Raw genomic sequence first — 11,871 nt, forward strand, 5'->3', positions numbered from 1 at the left:
TACCAGAGCTGAGAAGTGTTTCATCTCTATTTCTCTGTGTTTCAAAAAGTACATAAATAATTCTTTTTTTCTTGTTCTTATTTTCCTTTTTTTAATTATTATTTTTTAAATTATTTATTTAAGAAAGGAGACATTAACAAAACCATAGAATAAGAGGGGAACAGCTCCACACAATTCCCACAACCTGATCTCCATATCCCATCCCATCCCCTGATAGCTTTCCCATTCTCTATCTTTCTGGGAGTATGGATCCAGGGTCCTTGTGGGTTGCAGAAGGTGGGAGGTCTGGCTTCTGTAATTGCTTCCCCGCTGAACATGGGTGTTGACTGGTCGACCCATACTGTCAGTCTGCCTCTCTTTCCTTCATAGGGTCAGTCTCTGGGGAAGTGGAACTCCAGGACACATTGGTAGGGTCTTCAGTCCAGAGAAGTCTGGTGGGCTTCATGTTGGCATCCGGAACCTGGTGGCTGAAAAGAGAGTCAACCTACACAGCCAAACAAATTGTTGAACAGTTATGGACTAAAGGCTGGAATAGTGCAGTCCTGGAACCTTAGGCCCACGTTCCTGCATGCTTCTCTCAATTTATACCAAATAATACTGCATCTGAGGATCGCAACCTAATTAATGCAACGAGTGACACCCCAACATGCTTCACTTCAGACTGTGTCCAGAGACTTCAGGTATGGAAGGACAACCCTTCAGCTTCATGACTCGGGTGAGACCTTTCCTTTCATAGTATTCTCTAATTCCATTCCAGGTGGTCCACTCCCCAATAAAGTCCCCAAACCTAGATATAGTCCAGGTCCCCTGAGATAGAGCATATATTCACAAATGCCCATAAACCAGGGCAAACTATTTACCTGAAAGCAGAAGTACATAAATAATTCTTAAGAAAATATTTTGAACTAGCAAACAAAATAGAAAAACAAAAGCCAAACAAAATAATGTCTTAAGTGAACTGAAATTCAAAATATAAAAAGATTTCTTACAAATGATTAAGAAAATGAATGGGGGCTGGGTGGTAGCTCAGCAGGTGAAGCACACAGGGTGCTAAGTGCAAGGACCATCATAAGGATCCTAATTATAGCCCCGGGCTCCCTACCTGCAGGGGGGTTGCTTTATGGGCAGTGAAGCAGATCTGCAGTTGTCTTTCTCTCCCCCTCTCTGTCTTCCCATCCTCTTTCAATTTCTTTCTGTCCACAACAACAACAGCAATAACAACAACAATAATAACCACAAAATGATAAACAACAAGGGCACCAAAAGGGGAAAAAATAGCCTCCAGAAGCAGTGGATTCGTAGTGTAGGCACCAAACCCCAGCAATAACCCTAGAGGCAAAAAAGAAAAAAAAAATGGATGACAAGGATGAGTGCTTTATAAATTACAAGAATACACAGTGATAAGAGTACAGAAGTTATATCCAGAACTTTGTATGCAAGAGTGATGTCTGGCTCACTCCCACCCCCTCTCTCATAAATAGTCCTTTAGAAATAAAGACACCATAGGCCAAGTAGACAAACCCAATTGAGTGCACAAGTTGCTATGTGCAAAGACTCAGGTTCAAGTCCCTTGTCCCCATGTACAGGCTTCCCAAGAGGTGAAGCTGGGCTGCTGATGTCTTTCTCTCTCTCTCCCTTCACCCTCTCAATTTCTCTTTCCTATCAAATGACGATAATAAATATAAAAATAGAAAAAGAAATCTTAACGCCTAAAAATATCGAGAGAGGAACAACAAACATACAATTTTACCTTTACTAGTCATGGAAAAAAAACAAATTAAGGGGCCTGGGGTGTGGACACCTAGTTGACTGCACATGTTACAGTGCACAAGATCCCAAGTTAGAGCCTCCGCTCCCCGCCTGCAAGGGGAAGCTTCACAGGTGGTGAAGCAGGTCTGTAGCACATGCCTCTCCTGTCTCTTTCTCCTTTTTTTCTTTTATTTTTTAAAAAATATTTTATTTATTTATTATTGCATAGACACAAAGTAATTATGAGGGGGAAGAAGGAGATAAGAAGGGAAAGGGGGAGTCAGGCAGTAGCTCAGCAGGTTAAGCACACATGGTGCAAAGCTCAAGGACCAGCACAGGATCATGGTTCAAGCCTCTGGCTCCCTACCTGCAGGGGGGTCACTTCACAGCCAGTGAAGCAGGTCTGCAGGTGTCTATCTTTCTTTCCCCCTCTCTGTCTTCATCTCCTGTCTCCATTTCTCTCTGTCCTATCTAACAATGATGGCATGAATAACAACAACAATAATAACCACAACAACAATAAACAAGGGCAACAAAAAGGAAAATAAATATATTTTAAAAAGGGAGAGGGGAAGAGAGACATCTGTAGCTCTGCTTCACCACTTGTAAAGCTTTTCCCCTGCAGATGGGCACCAGGCGCTTTTGCCTAGATCCTTGCACACTGTGATATATATGTTTAATCAGCCGCACTATCGCATGGCTCTCCTCTCTCTCCTTTTCTATCTCCCCCTTCCCTTTCAATTATTTCTGTCTCTGTCCAATAAATAAATATTAAAAAAGAAGAAAAAAATGAATATTCAGTCCTTTCCCAGAATTAGACATATGAGTAGAGATTCTAGATATTTTTTTGTTTCTAACTATGCATTGGTTTCAGGCTATTTAACACACTTCTTCAAAGTTTTTTGCTCTTATAATTATGAAATTACCAAGAGTTCCTGAGGGGGAAAAAACAGTAAATCCTATTCTCTCCTTTAGTTTAATTTTTTTCTTCAAATTAGCTAAATTTGATACTATCACATTCATATAATTAAAGTTTTTACAAAATTAATTTTTACCACTTGGTAGAATTAGTGAAAGTGGACTTAAAATATTTGTTCAATTTTACATCTATAATAAAAATCTAGGAGCTTATGATATCTAAAAATAGGAGTACTATCTAAAACCTCAAACAGAAAAAAAGTTAGCTTTGTTATGCTAATTGCAAATCAGAAGTCAATTTGCACCCAAGACAGAAATAAAAGTATCTATAAATGATCTAAAAACATCTTTTATATGACTCAAAACAAAATGAATGAATTTAATTTCTACAAAAGAGATATAGTTCAAGACATACTGCTGTATCCATTACTATATAGTCTAGTAAAAAAGTGTAAGTCTTTTTCCACAATCATGCACCACATCCCCAAGGTTCCTAAGTTGGGGGGTGAATGTTTTGCAAATACCTATTACAGGGAAATAAGAAATTATACCCATGTGTCAACAACTGTACTTTAAAAGTGTAGGAAAGTTGAGTTGCAGATCTAGTTATGTGATCAACATCCTCAAATTAGATGCCATTTATCTCTTATTAAACCATATATGTTACATGAATAGGACAAGCAGGATATGGTTATATTTCCACATTTTAATATGTCAAAATGTGGCTACATAAAAAGAATAACCAAACAATAAGACTATAGAATGTGGATGTAGGTAACTAATTTGTAATAATGGTTTTGAGATTAACTGCAAAACCCTGCTTGTATCACAACTTTATGTGGAAAAGCTCCCTTTCTTCACCTTAGTATTATAATAAAAAATAGCTATTATAAGAATTGACCATGTTAACATTTTTGAAACAGCTCTAATTCTAAATATGTGTGAGCCCAAACTAAATATATTTCCTTTAGGACATACAACCTACATTTAGTTCCATTCAAGTGTTTTGCAAACTAATATGAACAAAGACCATGAGTATACTCCAAGCCTTTATATACTAATTATATTATAGTTTGGTTCAGTTTTTAGACTTAATAACTGCAACTATTGCAAATATGGTAGTTTGCTTACGAATTATGCAACAACTAATCCCATAGTGACCTTTCATCTGTATTCACTGAGGGAAGCAGATAGTATATATATTTTTACTATGATGATTTTATTAACACATAATTCTGTAGTGATTTTTGAAAAAGAAACAATACAAACCTAATCAATAGTTTTCACTGGTGAAAGTAAAAAAAAATAGTAAAAATGATGGTGCAAAAGTTGAAACTTAAAAAATGAGGTAATTTTTTTTTCCTTTTTGCTTCCAGGGTTATTATTGGGACTTGGTGCCTGCACTTCGAATCCACTGCTCCAGGTGGCCATATTTTTTCCATTTTTTTTGGATAGGACAAAGAGAAATTGAGAGAGGAGAAGGAGATAGAGAGGGAAAGAAAGAGACACCTTGGAACTAGTTTAGTGTTCAGGAGGTGTCCTCCCTGCAGGTGGGGAGTTGAGGGCTCGAACCCATATCCTTGTACTTAGTACTAAATTCTAGTCCCAAGGTGAAACTTTTTATGGGTCTACATGTGAAAAAGATTTATATAAACAGTTATAAGTGCATTTAAAATAAAATTTCCCTAATTCAGTGTATTCAGCACTCCAATTGACCTAAATGTAGTATAGCTGTCTGAGAATATACCATTCTTGGATTGAAAAGTAAATCACCAAGAAATAATTACAAATAATGACATATCATAAACACTTTGGTCCACTTTCTATGGAAATCCAAGCCTTTCTTAAATTCTGTAACTGAATGTATCCAAGTGTCTACGTATCAGGGGGGAAAAAATGCATCCATCAGTCCTCTCTTCCTTCTGTTGTTCTGAATAACTTATAGCTCTCATATCTTCATATCCTAGCTGAGTACCAATCAACATTTAATATATCTGATGTCTCTCATAGGTTGAATTAACATTCGCATAATAATTACAAATGACTGTTGTGTTTATGGGTACGGCTGTTGTTACAATAGTCTTTAATACTTAGGCTATTAGCTGGCATTATCACAGTAGTATAAAGCATAAGGTAATTTTATTTTTATTTGTTATATTAGAAAGACCTTTTCATGCTAGGAATATTTAGGCACAGCTTAGATGGTTAAGAGGATCGGTGTGGAAAGGGTAGGGAAGAGAGGAGACAAGAAAAATCACGAAGCCTAAATGACTAGCATTACATATTTCACTGAGAGAAAGAGAAAAAATAAGCATGTTAAAAAAATAAATGCAAACTTAAAATTGTTTCCACACTAGTAATTGAAATGGTATTATTTTAATTTAACAAATTGAAGTATCATTGTGTTTAGGTAGTATGTCATACGTTTCATATTCTCTCTTGGGCTTACATGATGTCCTTCAAGATTCTGACAAACTTATACTCTAAAAAAAAACACTAGTAACTAAAATGTAAATACTAGAATTGCCAGACAAATGGGATTGGGAGGAAACAGTCTGTTGATTACAAGCTATAATGAAACAGCTGGAAATCAGAAACAATTATATTTCCAGTGCAGCAAAAGAGTGGGATTTGGTGTCAACAGAGCAGAAAGTCTTATGATGGAGGGCCTATAAGTCAAAATGAAAAGGGAACAAAAACATGGCATGTAAGATGAAAGTAGATATAGAACAGAAGAAATAATCTGCCTTTATTTGGTATAATTCTTCCTGTGGCTCTTCAAAATAAAAGTGCCTAAATCCACAAGTGCTGAAAGACAGAATTCAGTATAAAAGTCAAGTTCTAAGAGGGTAATGGTAAAAGTCTTGTTTTCAGCAGTGTTATCATTGTCATTGGCCAGATCATTGCTTTTTTATCATTTATCATCTTTTATTTTTTTATTTGTTTATTTTTATCATTACTGGTAATTCTCTGCTCCAGGCTGACTTTGAGAAAGATTCAAAGAGAGGAAGAGACAAAGAGAGAGAGAGAGAGAGGAGATACCACAGTATGGAAGTTTCCCCCAGTGCAGTGGGCTCTTTGTTCAAACTTGGGTGATGCACGTGGATCTGCATGCTAACCAAGTGAGCTATTTCATTTATTACAAAAAGCTTGATGATTCAAAGTGGGAAAAAATGATAATAAAAATGGGCTGTCTCAGTAGTTCACTTGGAAAGTGTGCTGCTCTGGTATGCATGTGTACAATTCAAAGTTAAGCCTGGCCTTCATCTCATAATTAAGCTTTTAATGTTATTCATATATATAGTTATTGATCTAGGCTATTCTCATGTGTGATGTGGAATCTCAGTGTAGTTTTTATTTCTTTACTGAAGGATTAATGATTTATAGTCAACAGTAAAATTCAGTAGTTGGTACATGTGTACTAATGCTCAGTTTTCCACATAAAAGTTCAACCCCCTCCCCACTAGGTCTTCCTCAGCTACCATGTTCCAGGACCTAAACCCTTCCCCACCCTAGAGTTTTTTTACTTGGTGCAATACACCAAACCCAGTCCAAGTTCTGCTTTGTGTTTTCCCTTCCGTTCCTATTTTTCATATTCTGAATTCATATTTTTAAAACTTCTATCCAAATTTAAGATTTTCTGGTAATATTACATATGTCTCAGCTCTACACCATTATAATTTAGGACCTGTATCCAGCACCAAAAGCCTAGATATTAAAGTTTGTTCACTTGGCTTATACACCCATACCAACTTCCTTGTGGTAACCACCTATTTAACCAATTTGTATGTTAACAGGGTCCGTGAAATAGCTTATTTGAATAGTTTTCTTGTTATGACACTGATGTGACCCAGGTCTAAGTTCACTCCCACTACACTGAAGAAAGCTTTAATGTCATGTGGTCTCATCCACTTTTTTCTCTCTGCCTCTTAGTCTGTATCTTACATATATCTTATGTATATAAGATATTATATGTATATGTATATATATATATATATAATTTTTAAGCAATTCACAAGTATTTTCTTAGGCTAACTTCACTAATTCTTACAATATTTGATTACCCTTTCTTCTTAATTTTTTATATAGTTCTGGGACTATAGTCTAGCATTCAGCACATATGCTTTGCTGACAAATACAGGGCAAAGGTTTTAGTAGATCTGAAAATGAGTCAGTTCTCAGTCTGAAATAGTAAGTAGGAAATTAGTCATTTTATAATTTTCAAGTTCATATAGTTTATCCATTCTCTACAAATAAGTAATACAAGCAATTACCTATAATATCATATTTATCGCTGCTGATGAGAAAGGTGAGCAGCAAAATAGTCAATTTTATACAGCAAAAATGTTTACATAAATAAACTATAATGCTCATTTACCATTACCTAATACAAACTTCAACGATGAAACACAACTTATTGTAGTGATCATCAGCTTACCTAAGGAAAATTATTCTGTAGTGAAATATTTTAGAAAGGTTACCAAATTGGTTTCTAAAGGAATGCAGTGAATATTCTCTACATGCAAGAAGAACCATCTTAGAATGAACAAAATATTTAAAATGTTCAAGTAGATATGGGTTATAAGTTATTATTGATAGAAATTATGATGATATATTTAATATTCATGTAAAATTTGGATATATATTGCTGTTGTTACTGGGGCTTTACCACTCATGGCTGACATTTATAGACAGAAAAACAAAAATTGAGACTGAAAGACAGAGAAAGAGGGAACATACCACAACACTGAAGCTTCCCCTACTGTAGTAGACACCGGGCTAAACTTGGGTCATAAAGATGAAAAGCAGCCTCGTATGTGAGATATTTTACCTTCCCCTGATAAAGTCTTTTAGACTTATGTAATAAGACTATAACATTATTGGAAAATATTCTCGCTTTAAAATAGCAAATATTGGCTCAGAGCGGAAACTCAGCAATAGGCATGTTTTGGATATGTGAGTCTCTGGGTTTGGTCTTCAGAATTACATATGATCGAGTGGTATTCTAGTCTTTTTCATGAAGTAAATAAAGAATACCTGCACACATGCATGCATGGCTACATACATACAAATAAGCTTTGAAAAGAAAATCACTATCAACAACAAAGTTGAAACCCTGAACAGAGTGAAGCAGTACTTTGATTTCTGCCTTTCAATTAAAAGTAAAATAAAGGAATAAGTACAAAATTATAATATGGTGCATAATATATATTAAGGTGAAGTTCTGACTTACTCATAATGCACATACTTTCTGGGAATCATTGATTATAATGAGATGACTATGAGTAGTTTCTTAAGGGCAAAAGGGTTATCCACACGCAAATAGTTAATGTTAAAAACCCGCTGTAGGAGAATTCATCTTTTTTTTTTCCTTTTTAAGATTGTTTGCTTGCTTGTTTATTTACTTAATGAAAGTGACTAAAACATGGCTCCATCACATGCATTGATAAGGAGTAAGCCAGGGACTTTATATGAAAGTCTTGTGTTTTACCTCTGAACTACTTCCTAGGTCATATAATTTCTAAGTTAAAACTTTGATCTAGTGTTCTGCTTATAAATTAATCAGTATCATATCCCAAAATGTCATTTAGCATTTTGTATTTAAAATTATTGTCTTTTCATCTTAATATCTCTAGAATGTTCACATTACTTATATTTGTAAGCAGTTTTCTTTTTAGTTGGCATAGTCATCTATAAAATACGAATTGCCATAAATCTAATCAGAATTAATAATGCATTAAAATTTTAATTATACAATTATGTTCTGTTAAATTAAATCTGTGGTCATAAAAATGTTAATGACCTTTTGAGGAATCAAGACAATATGAGCATTACTTAAGGCCAACAGGATAAAGTAATTGGGTGGGAGAACATACCAATTTCATCAGTGCTTGACACTGCAAGTCACACTGGCAGAATATGTAGGGTTTATTTTTAGTTCATGTTTTTTTATTACCACTGGGCTATAAATAGAGTTCGGTGCTAGTACCACAAATCCACCATTCCCAGCAGCATTTTCTTTTTCCTTTTCCTTTTTTTCTGTTTCCTTTCTATTGTATTTGATGGAACAGAGAGAAATTGAAAGGGGTGGAGGGAATAAAATGGAGAGAGAAAAAGAAATACCTGCAGACCTGCTTCCTCACATTGCAGGTAATGAACAGGGGCTTGAACCCAGGTCCTTGAGGATGATAACGTGTGTTCTTAACTGGGTGTGCCACCATCTCACCCTCTGGATTTACTTTTCTTTATATTAATTTCAACCTTCTTTATATTCCACTGTTTTAGGAATATCATCACATAAAACACCATTAAGGATATCATAATTTTAAAAACAAAACAATAGTTTAAGTTTCATTATATGGAGGATGCCTAAAAAGGAAAAAAAATAAGTCTTAGAATTCACTGAAAATGTTTAGACTTCATTAAGCAATGTTTAAAAATAATAATGATTGCTATTTCAGTCAATTATTCTATAACAGAAATGAAAGAAAATCTTTTTGTACAGGAAAATAAATTGTTCTTTTCTCCAAGGATCATTATTTGACTGCCATCTTAGGTAAATGGACCACATGTAAAATCTTATGAATACCAAGATAAATGTACTGAATTTTGATATAAAATACAATTATAATACCTAAATTTCCATCAACTTTAGATTTTTACTTTTTAAAATTTTTTTAAATTTTTTTATATTTATTTTATTTATTCATTCCCTTTTTGTTGCCCTTGTTGCTTTATTGCAGTTATTATTGTTGTTGTTGTTGTTGTTGGATAGGACAGAGAGAAATGGAGAGAGGAGGGGAAGACAGAGAGGAGGAGAGAAAGATAGACACCTGCAGACCTGCTTCACCACCTGTGAAGCGACTCCCCTGCAGGTGGGGAGCCGGGGTTCGAACCGGGATCCTTATGCCGGTCCTTGTGCTTTGCGCCACCTGCGCTTAACCCGCTGCGCTACAGCCCGACTCCCAGATTTTTACTTTTAATAAAAACTTTTCAAACAGTAAATTTAAGTATACTTGACACAGACTTAATCCCGACATTCAACTTATTTCACTTGACATTTACAAGAAAATCATTTTCCTTAATTATAACATTTCATAATCATAATGAAAATTCAACTTTTGAGAATTATGAATTAGATCTCAGTGAAAACACTGTTCATATTTTTAACCTCTTTGCTTATAACCCATTGCAATTAGAATAGGCTTGAGAAAGAACAAATATCATGTCTACTCAGATGATACAAATCCCCAGACTTATCTGACAACTTTCACACTTGTGGGTGGGCTGGGGGCCATATTATTACATCATATGTCACTAAATGTCAATTTACTTTTCAACAAAATAAGATACTTCTGTTAAAACTTTAATGTCTCCCAATAGACAAATGTGTTTATTCAGTGCTTGGTGATTCTTCTTCCCTATATACAGTGAATATTAATTTTCTGTTTTGTAGCTTGCATGAAAGTGAATACTTAGGGGGGTCAGGTGGTAGTTCAGTGGGTTAATCGCACATGGTGCAAAGCGCAAGGACCCACACAAGGATCCCAGTTCAATCACCAGGCTCCCCACCTGCAGCAGGGCGGCTACACAAGTGGTGAAGCAGGTCTACAGGTGCATCTTTCTCTCCTCCTCTTTGTCTTCCCCTCTTCTCTTGATTTCTCTCTTTCCTATCCAACAACAAAATAGCAATGGCAACAATAACAATAATGCCAACAACAAGGGCAACAAAATGGAAAAATGGCCTCCAGGAGCAGGGGAATCGTAGTGCAAGCACCAAGTCCCAGCAATAACCTTGGAGGCAAAAAAAAAAAAAAGTGAATATGTTGTAAAAAAAAAAAAAAGAATCCTTGTGTGGGGGAGTGAGGAGAAAAGAATGTGTAGCTGACAACTGCAATGCAAAACTGAGAAATCGTGTGTGTGTGTGTGTGTGTGTGTGTGTGTGTTATGATTCATTACCTCTCTAATAAAAAAAGGGGAAAAAAGGAGAGTAGTCATATTAGTAAATAATTAACCACATATGGAGAACTTACTGGCTAGAGCCCAAAGAAATTTCTTTGAGTGTAATTTAAAGTATCTTGTAACTGGGAGTCGGGCGGGAGCGCAGCGGGTTAAGCGCAGGTGGCGCAAAGAGCAAGGATCCCGGTTCAAGCCCCCAGCTCCCCACATGCAGGGGAGTCGATTCACAGGCAGTGAAGCAGGTCTGCAGGTGTCTGTCTTTCTCTCCCCCTCTCTGTCTTCCCCTCCTCTCTCCATTTCTCTCTGTCCTATCCAAAAACAACAACATCAATCACAACTACAACAATAAAACAAGGGCAACAGAAGGGAATAAATAATAAAAAATAAAAAAATATTTTAAAAAAGTATCTTGTAACTATCAGACCTCGTTAATATACTATTTCAGGGAAAAATTAACCACAGAGTATTTATATGTTTTGTCTTAGACTATTTTTGCTGCTAGTAATAACTGTCTTTAATGAATGAAGAAAAAAAGTAGCAGTTATAAAATCATTATTAAGTTCTTATAAAGTCATTATTAAGTTTAGGCTTTGAAGTGTATTTTTTTTTTAGAAAAAAATTACTAGAACTCAGTATTCACTTTGGGAGATGTAGACAAAAAAAATCAACATCAAATATAAAATACCAACTTAGGGAAAAAGAATTTTTTTAAAAATGATGAGAAATACTTAAGTACTTTTATTTAAAATTATTCAAAGGCTCAAAGACGTTTCTAAAGATAACATACAAATATTATTAGAATTCTGTTTTGAAGTAGTTTTTTACCCTGTGTGCACTTATGTGAAAAGGAAAATTAAGAAAGGATAAATTTATCTTCTTTTTTTTAATGTTCTTATAGGAATTATATAACACAATAGAAACTAGGGTTTTTTTTATTTCCAGAAGCCAAAAATCAGTGAAAAATCATAGCATTTGGACTCTATGAATTCATCTAGACAAATTCCCTTTCTTACTCTAGTAGTTTTTCTAAAACTTAGTAAATTGTATTTGACAATAATGTAAGTGTAACAGAACCAGCATTGAAATAGCAAGACAACATTTTGATTCCATGATTGCCACTTTTGTAAATATGCATTTATTACTTATTTCACTTGCTACTTTTCACATAACTTTAAAATGTCTTAAATTAACAAGCACCATTTGGTAATTTGATTATTTATATAAATATTTAATGCTTGCATATTT

Source organism: Erinaceus europaeus, chromosome 5 (genome assembly GCF_950295315.1).
Source record: "Erinaceus europaeus chromosome 5, mEriEur2.1, whole genome shotgun sequence".
Lineage (NCBI taxonomy): Eukaryota > Metazoa > Chordata > Mammalia > Eulipotyphla > Erinaceidae > Erinaceus > Erinaceus europaeus.